This window comes from Amblyomma mixtum, chromosome 3 (assembly GCF_055824585.1).
Source record: "Amblyomma mixtum isolate Tamu chromosome 3, ASM5582458v1, whole genome shotgun sequence".
Classification (NCBI taxonomy): domain Eukaryota; kingdom Metazoa; phylum Arthropoda; class Arachnida; order Ixodida; family Ixodidae; genus Amblyomma; species Amblyomma mixtum.
The window spans coordinates 123,173,154-123,189,177 of NC_143014.1; positions in this window are offsets into that span (position 1 = coordinate 123,173,154).

Below are 16,024 nucleotides of genomic sequence, written 5' to 3' on the forward strand. Positions count from 1 at the left end.
GCCTCACATGTCCCAACATCAATTTCCATCTTACGAGAACTAAGACGTCCACCAGGATAAATACGCCTCCTCCGTGCCTGTCTCGATCCTTTCGATAGCTGATATAGTTACTCGGAAAAACTTCGCTATCGCTAACATCCCCATCCAGCCATGATTCACATCCAATCACAACGGAAGGCCTTGCCATATGTCAATTAGACCATGTAGCTTGTCCACTTTATTCTTAATACTTCTGCAGTTTAGTACTAGAATCGACAAAATATAGTGATCCGGCTTACCTTGTCAAGAAGCTCGAACTACCTGCCCCTGAGATTCGTCGCCAATGTATTTGACGCTATTCAAGTAAAGGACGTCGTATTTCAGATGTGATTTGCCATTGGGTCCTTTGCGAGTTTTGGCGTAATCCCATAGCATTTTCCTCTTGTTTCGTACTGGTTCAGAGAAGTCCTCTGGAATTCTAGTAGAACTTCCTTTCAATTTCTTTGCATTTGACAGAACAGCCTCTTCCTCTTTGAATGAACTAGCATTAACAATTATTGGGCGAGTTCCTTCTAAACGGAACCGTCCGAGGCGGTGAGCTCTTTCGATTCTGGGGTCTATTCCCAGAGTAGACCTGCACAAATCTAGGACAAGTTTTTCAGAAATTGGTTGTGACTCGTGTTCATCCTCGTCCTTAATTCCATCGAAGAGCAGATTGTACCGTCGAGATCGATTTTCAAGATCGTCCACTTTCTTCATCAGAGTCTGCCACTCAGACCGCTGTCGTTCATTACTCGCCCTACAGTCCTCGAAAGCGATCCGCATTTCCTCGAGACCTGCAATCTTTGCGTCTAAATTAGCCATACGGGCATTCAGATCCGACATAGGTGTTTTGTTTTCATCCTGGTAACTCTCGATAGTTGCAAGTTTTCCCTTGATTTCTGTCTGGCCTTGCAAAAGCTGCTGCAGGATCGCATCGCTAGGTCCTGGGTTAACCTCCATGTCGCCACACAAAACCAGAAGCAAAAGGTAAAACGCAGTTCTTCGCAATAAAGAAAAACGATACCTTCCGCGTAACATGGGTCTGTGTGCTACAGAATGACAACAAACGCATGCATACAACACAGGGGGTGGAATCGGCAAAGCGTACACTAAACATATATTGAAATATGTGTCACTAACCTGCGTGAAAAGCAGTAAATGCGTGAGCGGCAAAGCCATTTCGGTATCGCAGGTTCCACGCCCCAACAGTGAAGTGATGATTCCCGCCTTTTGTTTTCCTTCCTCCATGGTGTAGTGGCACGGGCTGTAAAACCATGGTGGGTTGACTGGCACTGCCCACTGTCCAAAATCGGCTGCGAGGCACACACAATCGTTAAAGTCGGCCGTAGTTAGCACAGGTGAAGGCTTGATGAAGGAAACAGTATCCAGCGTAGACGAATCATGCATAGCAGATAATAGCAGAATAGCAGATAAGTAGCGGTAGAACGAGCGCGCGCGCGTCGGCAGTGGCAACTATACACCGTCGCTCCTTCGCCAGACGTCTCGCTGCAGTCGAGTGAGTGAGACGCATGGCTCCGAAGTGGCCCAACAATTCCGCACCAAGCGGTTCGGGGAAGCGGCAGTGGGCTGACCACAAGGCTTTCACCAAGCACACTTTAGAATTTCCAAAGTGTATTCGGTATTTCTTTTAGGAAAGAAAATGCGCAGTATCTGTCTTCCACAGCTGCGAAACCAATAGAGCAGGGGCTTGGAAAGCAGAGGGTAAAATTTGTAAATTGGTTTTTGAGGAAAGGAAATGCTCAGTATCTGTCTCACACATCTCGGTGGACACCTGAACCAGAGGGAAGGCGCATAACTGCCCTCTTGGAAGAGTAGACACCTCAATCGTGCTTTAAGCTACGTGGCGGTAGCGACAGATGTGCGCTGCATGCTTTGGCATTGACAACGTAGCGCCAGAAAAGCTGCCACCTATCAGGGTGGCAGGGTGGGTGGGGTCTTTAATGTAGATATAAAGACAAGCGGGAATTTCTTACCACTTATGCGGGAGAACATCCCGTTCCTCTCGCTCGTAATGGCTGCCACAGCTGTGACAACCTCGCGAAATACTTGCGCAGACCTCGTCTTTGAGAACCAGGCGTTGGTGCAGCAACTCGAGCATATATGCATCTATTTCTCCGTCCACAAAGATTCCTTCATGACGATCAAGAACTGTTAGTGGAGTGTTTATTGAAGAAGGATTATGTGTGAAAAATAACAAGTTGTCTGTAATTGTACATACATGTCTTGCTAGAATTCTTTGTCTCAGTCTATCGAAAAGCTGAAACAGCTGATGAGCTGCGCTCAAATTTCGCATTAGGAAGTAACGTAATTTTTTACAGAGGCAGAGACTCCATGCTGGTCTGTCCATGTTTTGCTGAATCTCAGTAACACGGTTTTTAACTTACTCTTTCCACTTTGCCGCGTGTCCACTGATCTAGCTGTGGGTGACCATTGAATCTATCCACAGATGCACGTTTTCTACTTGACTTCGAGATTCGACTTCAAGAATTGGAAAAGTCGCGACGCCAGCAAGGCTGCCTTCATTAAGTGACTAAGAACCAGTCACTTCTCACATAGATCACTGCCTTCTTAGTAACTGGAGGTAGTACAAGCAGAATTAGTGAAGGTTACTACCCCAAGAAGCTAGTGAAGAGCACTACAGACGCGAACAAAAAGCTAGTAGTATTTACTAAGAAAATAAGTAGAAACTTTCGCATATGTTGCTAGGATCTTCGCACTGTGTGCTGGCGCGGCTTGTTAAATTTTTGCATACTGGAAAAATAAACCTAGATGATCAATTTGACTAATTCCCGAAACCAGTCAGAGCTATCAGAGCGTGCTGGCCGTAAATCACACGCTTATAGGTTTATGCTTACTGTGAATTGCATGTGCAAATTATGCGATCGAGGTGATGGCATCAAGCAACCTTACCTGCCGCACACAAAGGTCGAGAATGCAAGAAAAGCACAAGCCAGAAATGGTCACAGACGTGCGACACGCGCTCTGCGCGAGCACAGGTAAAGAGGTAGGTAATATACTCCGTAAATCTGACTCTGAATTACGGTCTAGTGGCTCTTACCCGTTGAGCTATGATACCAGCGTTAATTGTGAAGTTGAGATTGTAGAAACAGCTTTCTTCTTTGGAGTCGTCCTTTCCGAATAGATATACCTCGACGCGCCAAAATGTGCGCTGCTTTTGTTCTCCGAAAACGCCAATCGATAATATACAAGGATAGTATTCTAGATATCCCCTTCGCCTTGGTCCCTCTTGTCCAACCGGTAATGCTCGGCATCAAAACTGTTTGTTTCGAGCGTTCCCTTTCTGCTCCTGAAGCCTGCAAACTGACTGGTGCAACGGATTCGGTAGCTTTCTCTCCTTTAGACGAATTTATGAAGGAGGGGTCAAACATAGAGGTTGTATGTCTACGTTTTCATTTCTTGCGTGTGCAAGAAATGCAAACCTAGACATACAGTTTCACTCCGAACGCTGTCCTTTCGCAAGGTGCCCTTGTTCTGTGCAGTGAAAACACTTGCCCTTTGATATTAAGATCCTCTTTTCGTCTTTTACGCCCCGATTCGCTCTGCAGTCTGCCTCCGTGGAGAGTGCAGAGCGAATTCGGCTCGCAGGTTTGGCTGCCGGTTCCTGATGCAGAACCGTGCAAAACCGCGGCCGGCGACAGTCGAGTGCCTTCTCTGTACCCTCGGTGCGTTTTCAAAGCCTTGGCCAGTCGTAAGGAGAAGCAGGCGTATACCACGCGCGTCGTCAGGCCTAGGGTGCCTCGATGGCCAGCGCTGCTTTCAGGGTAAAGCATGGAGGAAGAAAAGAACTGGGGTAAACACCGCTCTCGACGGCGGCATGTTGGGTTCCGCTCCCCCGTTCGGCTGCATTGAGCGCAATACGGCGGCGGCCTGTTTGGAAGAGAGACTGCCGCTACCGCATGGAATTCCACAAATTTGGTGTTCTGCCAATACAAGATGGTGCCAGAGATCAATTGTTTAAACAGTGAATCTGAGTTAGTTACGCTAAAGTGTATCATCTTTCGCAACTAATCTGCCGAGGAACTTGCCGTGTGAACAGTCGTTACATATTCATACAATGGGCATGGCATACTCCAGTGCAATCTCTTGACTCGTATACCAAGATACCCGGATCCAACAATCACAATTACTTATTCCGAGCTGCATTAGCATATTTGTCAAAGACTGGCACTCAAGACAGCCTTTCGTTCGCCATGAAATCAAGTGCGAGAAGTTGCTTTCGACGGCTGTTAAAATTTCAGTAATTATGAGGATGGAAAGTTAATATGGTGCATTATACCTCCGCCCCCGGTAAAAATTGTTCTAGAATGAAAGCGTTTCGCATGCCTCAGCTCGCATAATTTGGATCTATGTGTCGGTTTCCAGCCGTCTTGCTTGACCTGTGATTCCCGCTTTTTTTCTGCGCGCACTATTCCGAGCAAAGCAAGATAGCCGCTGTCCTTTTCTAAGGTGGGAAAAACAGCCAGGAACACAGCATCTCGCTTTATCTCCGACAGCTGCATCACAAGCACAACAAAAGCTTACATCAAAAGCAAAGGGTGTTGCCCAATGGGCGAAATTGCCCTCTTTCGCCAGAGTTTTGCATGTTTCGACCATATCCCGCCACCTGCCTTCTCCCGACCAAAGACGCCTCGTTACGCGTTGCAGCATTTTTTTCTCCCGATTACAGCCGCCTCGGTACACATCGTACCTTCAGCACCACGCTGTCAGAAGTAGGAAGTTTTGTCCGCCAGACCAGAAGCGCGTAAACCGACGACGTAGGCCAGGAATGCTGTAATCGTTCCGCAGCTGATCGCGCCAAGGGAAGGCGAGGGTTAAAATTTGCCACGCACCATACTTCACCGAGTGCTTTCTTCAGAACCTGACGCCAAAGACGTTTCCCAGTAAGGCAGCCATATTATTTAAGTGTTCTCGCTGGCAAGCGAGTATGTGAAGCTCTCGTCGCTGCATTTTGTTCATTTATTATTTTCTACGCGCAGTGAACATCTTTCACAGGGAAACGCAACCATCTGAGTGATTTTATGGAACAACTGAGGGGAAGCCGTTGAGGAAATATGACCATTTAGTTTCAGACGTGTCGGCCCTCAGCTTTCCACCCCAGAAAAATGTGGCGACAGACCGTTTGGAAGAGAAATTTGCCAATATTACTGCGTGGAATTCCCTCCCTACGGTGCATTAATAAGACAAAGGGATCCCAGGGAACGTTCTAAAAGTGGGTGTTAACTACACAAAAATAGTTGCTTTTGCAGGTCATCCTCCACGCTGCTGGCATACCCGAGAAACTCGGGGCCTTGTCGACAGTCCTTACGTTTGAACAACAAATGCAGTTTAATTCTAAGGAATTCGGCCACCATGGTACTCTAAATTACGACTGCGAAAAAAGACCAAATAACCGCTGTCCTTTTTCAGTGTAGTCAGAGGCTGAGTACACAGCAGTCCGTCATAATTTTTCGACTGCACTGTGCATAATACACACTCAAAAGTGCCAGAATTTTACTGCCACGAGAGAAATTATGCACTGCCTATTTCCAGTTCAGTCGCATTATTTCAGCCGTCACGAAACCGCATACGGACCACGCCACACGCATAGCGCGACCGGCGCGTGGGACCCAGGATGCCGCTGCGAGGGGGAAAAGGTGGCGCGGTGTGGTACAAAGGGTGTCCCCACCCTGAAAGCGGAGACGCGCGCAACGAGGCGTCTTCTGGTGTCCTCTCGCTGCCGTCTAGCTCGAAGCGGAAGAATCTGAGCAGAGACCGGAGCGGCGTCTTCTGTGAGCTGCCTGACAGCGACGTCGTTAACCCTGAATCGTCGTCCGCGGTTGACGTCGTTGCCTCTTGGATCTCGGCATGCGAGGATCAATTTCTTCGGGAGAGCGCGGAGAAGTACGGAACACAGCATCGCCTGGTAGCCACCTTCCTCGATGCCCAGTGCCTTCAGCCCCAGCATATGAACCTGCATCTCATCGTAAAGCCGCCGCAAGGCTCTCACGTGCCTTGCTGGGAACACAGGTTTCAAGTCGATTAGGCCCAGCATGGGATCCTGTTCAACGCTTCCGGGTTCCCGAATCGTTGTCGCAAGATGTCGACCGCGTCGCTTTAGCAATCACCTGATGCCTGCAGCCCGGCAATAGCTGTCTTGGTCTCTCCGATCAGCACCATTTTTTAAATAATTCTGGCTGTCCATGTTAGAAAGTTCAGTGTGCATTACTTGGCTCGTTGTGCGAAAACCCCACCGTCAAAAGAAGACCGTGACAGGCACGCGTGGCAGAAACGCGGCCCGCGAGTGGCGATGGTCCCGCCGCCGCCCAGGCAAGAAAGGAAAACACTCCTCCTCGCACTGCAGAATGCGACTATATATATATATATATATATATATATATATATATATATATATATATATATATATATATATATATATATATATATATATATATATATATTGTTGCGGGAAAGAATATATTTACAAATATTTACAAATAGACAAGAACAGCTGCGAGCGGCACCGAGAACACAGTCCGAACTTCGTTGTCGTCTTCTACTCTTCCAACGCTCTTGGTCGTCGTCGTCGTCGTCTACCCGCTTCAGGACCCCCGGCTGCTGAAACGCCGTCTCGGCGTTAGGGCGGCGACGTATGAGCGTCGTGATAAGGTTTAAGGCGACAGACGTGGACGATGTCGGTGGTGGCGCCAGAGGACGATGGCGAGGTTTCAAGGGGAGCAATTTCATAGTTCACGTCGGTAACACGGCGCACGACACGGTAAGGGCCACGGTAGTGCGAAAGGAGCGCCTCGGAGAGACCGACGCTGCGAGAGGGCGTCCAAAGAAGGACGAGTGATCCTGGGGTATATTCGACGGCCTGGTGACGGCGGTCGTAGGCTGACTTTTGGGAAACTTGAGAGGCTTGGAGCCTACTACGTGCTATTTGGCGCGCCCGCGTGGCCTGGGAGATGGCGTCCCGAGCGTAAGCAGTGGTGGGGGCTGAAGAAGGCGGCATGAGTGTGTCCAAAGGCAAGGTGGGATGCCTACGAAACAAAAGGTAGAAAGGAGAATAGCCTGTTCTGTCATGAAGGGAAGAGTTATATGCAAATGTCACATAAGGCAAGGCTGCGTCCCAATCTCGGTGGTCTGGCGATACGTACATGGCTAACATGTCGGTGAGCGTGCGGTTGAACCGTTCCGTAAGCCCATTGGTTTGTGGGTGGTAAGCTGTCGCGAGCTGGTGCTGCGTGTCACACGAGTGAAGAATGTCGTGAACTACTCGGGATAGAAAATAACGACCGCGGTCGGTGAGCAGTTGACGAGGTGCGCCGTGGAGAAGGATGACGTCTTGCAGAAGAAAATCGGCGACATCGGTAGCGCAGCTGGACGGCAAAGCACGCGTGATGGCGTACCGAGTCGTATAATCAGTTGCGACAGCGATCCACTTGTTGCCGGAGAGGGACGTCGGAAAAGAAGGTCGAGGCCAACACGGTGAAAAGGTTCCGGAGGTATGTCGATGGGTTGCAGAAGACCGGCAGGCAAAGTGGAGGGCCTTTTCCGACGTTGACACAGGTCGCAAGCGGCCACATAACGCTTGACGGAACGATAGAGACCAGGCCAAAAGAAGCGATGCCGCACCCGAGCGTACGTGCGGGACACGCCAACCGGCTGTCGGCAGATCGTGCAGTTCTTCAAGGACAGAAGAGCGTAGACGTTGGGGTATCACGAGCAGGAGCGGAGGGCCATCGGAGCGTAGGTTTCGGCGATACAAAATGCCGTTCTGGAGCACATAAAGGTTCAGAGAGGGAGGTCGGTTTGCAGAACGGATGCCATCAAAGATAGGTCGTAAAGATGAGTCGTGGCGCTGTTCGTTGGCAATATCGCCAAGATCAGAGATAGCTAAGAGGCAGGGCAGGGTCTCAGCGTCCTCTAGGTCAGGTGGTTCCACAGGGTATCGGGATAAACAGTCAGCGTCCTGGTGATGGCGCCCTGACTTGTACACGACGGAGTATGAGTATTCTTGGAGGCGCAATGCCCAGCGACCAAGGCGACCGGTGGGATCTTTTAGTGAAGACAGCCAACAGAGAGCGTGGTGATCAGTGACAACAGCGAATGAACGGCCGAACAGGTAGGGTCTGAATTTAGCTACTGCCCAGACAAGGGCAAGACACTCGCGCTCAGTAATGGTGTAATTTTGCTCTGCGGCTGAAAGTAGGTGGCTGGCATAAGCGATGACTCGATCTTGACCCTGTTGACGTTGGGCTAGGACGGCGCCGATGCCAAATCCGGAGGCGTCGGTGCGAACCTCTGTGGGAGACGACGGGTCAAAATGTGCTAAGATGGGCGGAGTGGTCAGCAAATGGACGAGGGATGAAAATGAGTTCTCTTGAGCAGGGCCCCAGGTAAAGGGGGTGTCGTTCTTCAGAAGATCGGTGAGGGGACGAGCGATGCCGGCGAAATCTTTGATAAAACGGCGAAAATACGAGCACAAGCCGACAAAGCTGCGCACATCTTTCGAGGACCTTGGAAGAGGAAAGTCCTTCACAGCTTGAATTTTGATGGGATCTGGGCGTACACCAGAAGCGTCAACGAGGACCAAACTTGCATTGCGATGAGTTCAGCTGAAGTCCGGCGTTACGAAACACTGTCAGAATATTGGAGAGGCGCTCGAGGTGCGTGGCGAAGGTAGCCGAGAAAACCACAACATCGTCTAGGTAACAGAGGCAGGTGGACCATTTAAAGCCACGAAGAAGGGAGTCCATCATTCGTTCGAAGGTAGCCGGGGCGTTACAGAGGCCGAACGGCATGACTTTAAACTGGTATAAGCCATCAGGCGTCACGAAGGCGGTCTTCTCGCGGTCCTTTTCATCAACGACAATTTGCCAGTACCCGGATCGAAGATCAATTGAAGAGAAATATTTGGCGCCGTGGAGGCAATCTAAGGCATCATCGATCCTTGGGAGTGGATATACGTCTTTTTTTGTGATGCGGTTGAGGTGCCGATAATCAACGCAGAAGCGCCAGCTGCCGTCCTTCTTTTTCACCAGGACGACTGGTGAAGCCCAAGGACTTGACGAGGGCTCGATGATGTCTTTTGCGAGCATCTTGTCCACCTCTTGATTTATGACGGTGCGTTCGGCGCTGGACACTCGGTACGGACGTCTGCGGAGAGGAGCGGAATCACCGGTGTTTATGTGATGCGTCATCACAGAGGTCCGAGCCAAAACACGGCTATCAAAGTCGAAGATGTCGCGGAAAGATGATAAGAGGCACCTAAGATCGCGAGCTTGCATCGGCGGTAGGTCAGAAGCGATCATGTCGGCGTAGTCGTCCGTTGGGTTCGCTGTTGATGGGGCCGCAGGCAACCGGCATTGCTGAGTGGAAGGTAAGCAGCTGTCCACCACTGATATCACACATTCGGCAGCAGGGCACAGCGTGGCGAGTGAGATGTCTTGCGGGAGCGGTTGGATGGATGAACCAAAGTTCAGGACCGGAAGGTACGCTCGGTTGGCCGACATTGTAAATACAATGCTACAATGCTGCAATGCTGCGCGTCAGGGCGACGTCAAGTTCCGGAGTGACTACGTAGTGACCATCAGGTACAGGGGGAACGGATGAGAAAGAAATGTAAGTTGCAGCTTGAGGCGGTAGACGGACAAAGTCGACAGCACAAAGACGGTGTATAACTGGGGACGGCGATTCAGCAGAAAGAGGAAGGTCAAGCTGAACAACATTAGTGGCGCGGTCAATGAGGGCTGAATGCTCAGAAAGGAAGTCGAGGCCAAGAATGACTTCATGAGGGCACTGGTCCAGAACAGAGAACAGAACGGATGTATGGCGGCCGGATATGGTCACACGGGCTGTGCATAGTCCAACAACATGAGGCGTTCCGCCGTCGGCAACGCGGAGAACGGCTTTGGGTGCTGGGGTCAGTACTTTTCGGAGGTGGCGTCGTAGGGCGGAACTCATGACGGATACGTGCGCGCCTGTATCGATCAGGGCTCTCACAGGCACTCCATCGACATAAATGGCGAGCAAATTATGGTGTGCGCGAAGGGCTAATCGAGGATTTCGGGGCTGGGGCTGTACTGCAGCATCACCTCCAGACACTGCAGCGTCTAGTTTTCCGCTTGCGAGCGTCCGTAGGGGCCAGGAGAGGAGCGACGGCGTTGGGGCGAACGAGACTGTCGACGCAGGGGGGACGGGGAGCGGCTGGAGCGGGTAATCTGGCCGTCGACTGTAGCACTGTGCTGGGCTGGAGGGGGCGTGTAGTGGCTGGGCTGTTCGTCGTCGCGGTGGGCGCTGAGAGGACGGTATGTGCTGCGACGGGACCAATAATTTCGACAGTGGCGGGAGATGTGGCCAATGCGGTGGCAATGGAAACAAATGGGCCTGTCGTCGGTTGTCCGCCAGTCGTTAGGGTTTCGGCGACGTGGAGTGAAGTACGAAGGTCGTCCAGGAGCAATCGCAGTGATTTCGGGTGGTGGTGAAGACCGTACAGGGCTGACGGGCTGGAAACCAAGGTTGGCAAGCTCTTGGCGGACGACGGCTTGTACCAGAGAGATATGGTAGGCAAGCGGTTGTCGCCATCATGTAGATGCAGGGGGGCAGGGGACATAGCTTCGAGCTCGCGTCGGATGATGCGGGTCACATTTTCTGGGGGCGCTGGAGTTTCCCGGTGTCGCAGGTCTTCACATGAAGAAGTCGCAGCCGTGTTGGGGAGGCGTGTGTACGGCTGGCTAATACGCCTGCTTTTGGCTTCCTCGAAGCGTCGACATTCCTTAATAATTCCGTCGACTGTAGTGCAGCTCTTGTATACGAGCAAGTTGAAGGCATCGTCGGCGATTCCCTTCAACACGTGGCCGACTTTGTCAGACTCGGGCATGTTGGCGTCAACTTTGTGACAGAGGGCCAGCACATCTTGAATGTACGACACATAGGACTCCGTAGATGTTTGAGCTCGGGAGGCGAGGTCCTTCTTAGCGGCAAGTGTTCGGCCGAGCGGCCGTCCAAACAATTCGCGGAGTTTCTCTTTGCACACGTCCCAGCTGGTTAGATGGTCTTCGTGGGTCTCATACCAGACCCGGGCGGTGTCTTTTAGATAGAATATTACATTTGCGAGCATAAGGGTCGGATCCCAGCGGTTGTAGGTACTCACTCGCTCGTACATGTTGATCCAGTCGTCGACGTCAGTGTTGTCGGTACCAGAAAATGTCCCAGGGTCACGAGGGGGACAAAGAACGAGTGATGTCATGGCCGGGGCTGAGGTTTGCTGGGCGGCGTCTTGGGTCATAATGAGTGACGGCAACTGGCGGCCGCTGCGGAGCTCCGTCGTCGGTAGACGTAGGGGAAAGCCGCACCTCCACCAAATATGTTGCGGGAAAGAATATATTTACAAATATTTACAAATAGACAAGAACAGCTGCGAGCGGCACCGAGAACACAGTCCGAACTTCGTTGTCGTCTTCTACTCTTCCAACGCTCTTGGTCGTCGTCGTCGTCTACCCGCTTCAATATATATATATATATATATATATATATATATATATATATATATATATATATATATATATATATATATATATATATATTGGAAATACGATGCGCCGCTGTCGTAAACGGTCCGTAAACGCGTCTTGAGACTGCACAAAAAGGAAAGTCCCCGCCGCCGCCGTCAGCTGGCCTTCAGGTTTCGGAGAGTGAGTTACCCGGCGCTATGGAGTCTTCATCGTCCGAAGAATAGCTCGCGTATACATCAAGCGAGAAAGCAAGAAGAGCAAGTTGCTGGGCTAGTTGGTGCTGTTGCATCGTGGTGGAGCAGCGCAAAGGACGGGACACAAGAAACAAGGAAAGACGTACACAGGCGCTGACTATCAACTGAATTTTTATTGCGAAATACAGAGAATATATAGCGATCATGAGGGGGTGGAACATAGATAAAAGGTTGCTCGGTCACCGGAATCCAGAAGACAGTCACGTTTCCCCGGGTTTTTAATTGTGATATAGGGTTAGTTTTTATTCGTCGCAGGCATTTACTCCTCCTTTTAGTTGTTTCGTCCTTTTAGCCCTTTTTTGGCCTCCTTAAAAAGTCATCTTCCGTGAGGCCTTAATGTGTTTGTTGATTGCCGGCCCTTCATACCTCCCAGCCTACCAGGTATTAATGTTTCTAAAGTGTTTCTTTAAATGTTCTTAACGATTTTTATGTTTTTAATGCCATCATTTCTGTTATTCATTGTCTATAGCTTTTAGCCCCTTTAGGGCGACCTCATCTTTCATTACCGATCATCCGTTATTTCGCGCCTTGGCCCTATACACCCTCCGCTTCTCTTTATCGTCTTTCACCGCCACCACATTCACCAACATACTGTATCTACTGACGTGACTGTCTTCTGGATTCCGGTGACCGAGCAACCTTTTATCTATGTTCCACCCCCTCATGATCGCTATATATTCTCTGTATTTCGCAATAAAAATTCAGTTGATAGTCAGCGCCTGTGTACGTCTTTCCTTGTTTCTTGTGTCCCGTCCTTTGCGCTGCTCCACCACGATGCGAGAAAGCAAAGCGTGGCCGGTGGCGGCAGTTCACTGCCGCCGAAGTATACAGTATACGAGACCATCACATCGCAGCGAGACGTGCGAAGCGAGCTGCTGCAGCGAAACAACGTACCCCCCCCCCCCCCCCCCCCCCAAGCCCTCGACAACTCAGCGACAAGTAATGCTCTCGCATTTGCCCATAATTTTTTCTTCAGGACATCCATGTCGTACGTTGCTGTCGGTACGTTGTAGAGTCGTTGGGTGTGGTCGATAATCCTGATTAATCCGTTCCCGAGTTTTGGCACCAGCAATGTTGAGTTGTGCAGCAGCCGTCTGTCGATCTAATCACAAATCAGACTTAATCGTCGTTGAAACCTACCAAACTAATTGACCTAACAAACTAACAACCTAACTGAATCATTGGCAATTGCAAGATCGCTTAAACATCTGTCTTTCTGCGAACCACAGGGAGTCGTCATTGTGTCTGACTACAAGTTTGCACTGGAACGCCTGCAACAAGGGACCCCCGATGACAAATTTTGCCTCTGGACTCTCACCTGGCTGAGGAAGCTGCAGTTGAAAGGGTTTACAGTTTGCTTCCAGTGGCAACGTCTCACGTTGCATTCGCTGGTAACACGGCGGTTGACCTTCTTGCTCAAGAAGGCCGGTCTTATACATCTTCAGTGGTCCGTCCTAAAGGACGAGAACTTCTCCAGACAGCTAGTGGTGCAACACTTTTCTGCACTTTGGCCCCCTCTGCACCACCCTTGCGTTACGCGAGGCTTGTCGCGTGACAGAGGTATACTCTCTTGTATCGACTACGCACGCAATCTGCCATACAACGGTATGGACGCACAAGATTCACCACGTCACCTCACGTGCATACACCGTGGTGCTGTGGATGATGTGAACCATTTCGTTTCAGCATGCCCGCGTTTTTGTGCCAAGAGTGATGCACTCCTGGAAAACCTGAGGAGACTGAACATTCCCTTGGACGACGTCTCTCGCATCGTGTGCCCTGAGGGCTCCCGAATTGAGCGTCAGTGTCACGATCACTCCTGAAGTTTTAGAGGACACTGGCCTTATCGAACTGTGGTAGAGACGCAATCCTTTAAATCAGTGATTCAGGCGGATAAATTGCCGACAGGCCTCTCTATAAGGCTAATCCTGCATGTACAGGGTTGGTCAAAAGTTTCCAGGCCACAGGGTCTGCTCTTCATCGGCATATCCTGGCACTTAAGATGCCGATAAAGCTATCAAGGTTCTCAGAGGTTAGAATGATACTTCTTCTACCCTCTGCAGAAATTTTGAGCTTCAGGGTGTTGTAACTTCCTGATTATACTGCTCAAAAGAAGACCCTGTGACCTGGAAACTTTTCACCGATCCTGTACATTTACACCACCACCGCCATCAGTCGAGCAGTCCGGAAAGTAAGCTGCTCGTCGTTCGGTGTCCAGAAATGAGCTAAAAAGTCAAACGGGTGCCAGAGACCAAGCTCCCCCAAATGCCCCTGCTCCTCTTCCGGGCAAGTAACGCACTCCGGTTTCTTGGAATGGCCCAAAAAACCACAGCGTCGGTCTGTCGCCAGAGCACAAGCCTCTGGCCGCTCCCTTCGCTCGAGTCCGGCCATGTCCGGAGGTCCTCGCGGGTGGGTGCAATGGCGCTGATTGCAGGCTTCTCGTTCGTTCGCTCGGAACGATGGAAAGCGCGAAGCGCCCGACAGGTATTCCCCTGTGGTCAAACTCGAAACAAAGTTAACAAACACAAGTGGGGCGCGCACGTGTTCGCTGGGCGCGTCGCAAAGTCTCAACGAAGGCTACGGTGAGAGAGAGCGATAGAGAGAAAGCATAGTTTAATTCCCCGGAAGAAAGGTGAAGAGGTCGGCCGCTGTCAACATGACCCTGGCATGCTACTCCTCACGGGGCAAAGGGGAAGGGAATAAAAGGGAGATGTAGGGTGCGAACAGAGGGTGACGTTATAATACAATGATCTGCATGGGGTAAGGTGAAATGGGGTAGAGGACTTAGTGGAAGGCAGTGACAAGCTGAACGACTCGGTAAACGAAGTCTTTGACCAATGTGGCAGGCATGGACGGCGGAATTCAGGTCACCTAATCAGCTTGCTCATCAGCTAGCCCGTGAAATTCATTTACCCAGGAGCACGCCCTTTGCACGTTTCCCACGCACAGCCCCGAGCTGACCACCGCCCACACACGCATCCTACGGATGGAACAGATCCAAAACCCCGCTCGCCGCTCCTGCACCGTCAAAAAAGAGCGCGTGACGCGCGCTGCCGGGTCAGGACCGCTTGTGGGTGTGGCTGCGTGCTCTTGAAGATTGCGCTTCAATCCCACCGCTGCCACCAGTGTTGAAGATTGCGCTTCAACCCCACCGCTGCCACCAGTGTTGGAAACGGAGGGGGCCTTGAGATGACTGATTCGTTCAGCCCCGCAGGTCCCGGCTCCGAAGGACGGTGCCGAACTCCGCTATGGAGGAAACTGTACAGAAGGTTTATTTTACATATATACAGTCAAGATGGGAGTGCCTCGGTCACAAAACAACATCCCGTTAAATACGCTTCGCACACCCCAGATCCCTGACTGGGGAATAAAGTTCGGAAGACGAAGTCCAATCAGGTGGGCCGATGTGGACACTGGTGGTACCACCCACTGCAGGAGGCGGTGCTGGGCTCTCTCGCAGCTCGGTCGATGGGAAGTTGAAGATATGAGTCATCAAACACTAATGGGTCACTTTGATCACCGTGGCAAGTCTTCTGTGCGTTGCCGCCGCGGGAAAGGAGTCTCCTGCAGGCTCCCCGCAGGTGAATGAACGTCCTCGAACTCCCCCACCGGATGACCGAAGCACGAAACCTCTGTCGAGGACACAACCGCTTTCAATCAACAGCAACCGCTTGACCTTGAGCAGCACCACTCCGACCGGTGACCCGAGGACAGACTCGGCCACACTACCGCCGCCGCCGCGTCTCTGCTTCCGCTGCTGCTGCTGCCGTCGCCAGCCCTCGCCGCATCTTTTCTTTGCGATGAGTCACGTCCGGTACTAATTCTTCCCAGCCCCGTGTTCTCCGATCTTTACAGTGCGCTCCCCATGAAGACAAACACAGTAGGGAATGTCGTGCGGCAGTTTTGAAGCCTAGTCATAAAAATTACTCTTAGGCGATCCTCGGTGGATCGTTTGAATGCGTTAGCAGCCAAACATACTTGTACACGAGGTGGTGCACCTAGGCTCGTTATAACCGAGGTCAACACAGTAAGTTCGTTACATCCGATGAACAGGCACGAAAGTTCGTTATATCCGAGGATAACACACAAAAGTTCGTTATATCCAAGGTGGCATAATAAGCTTTGTTATATCCGAGGTTCGTTCGCAGCCTTTCCACTGTCTACTGACAAACGGCGGTCGTCATTTCCGCTTGCACAGACCCTTTTAATGCT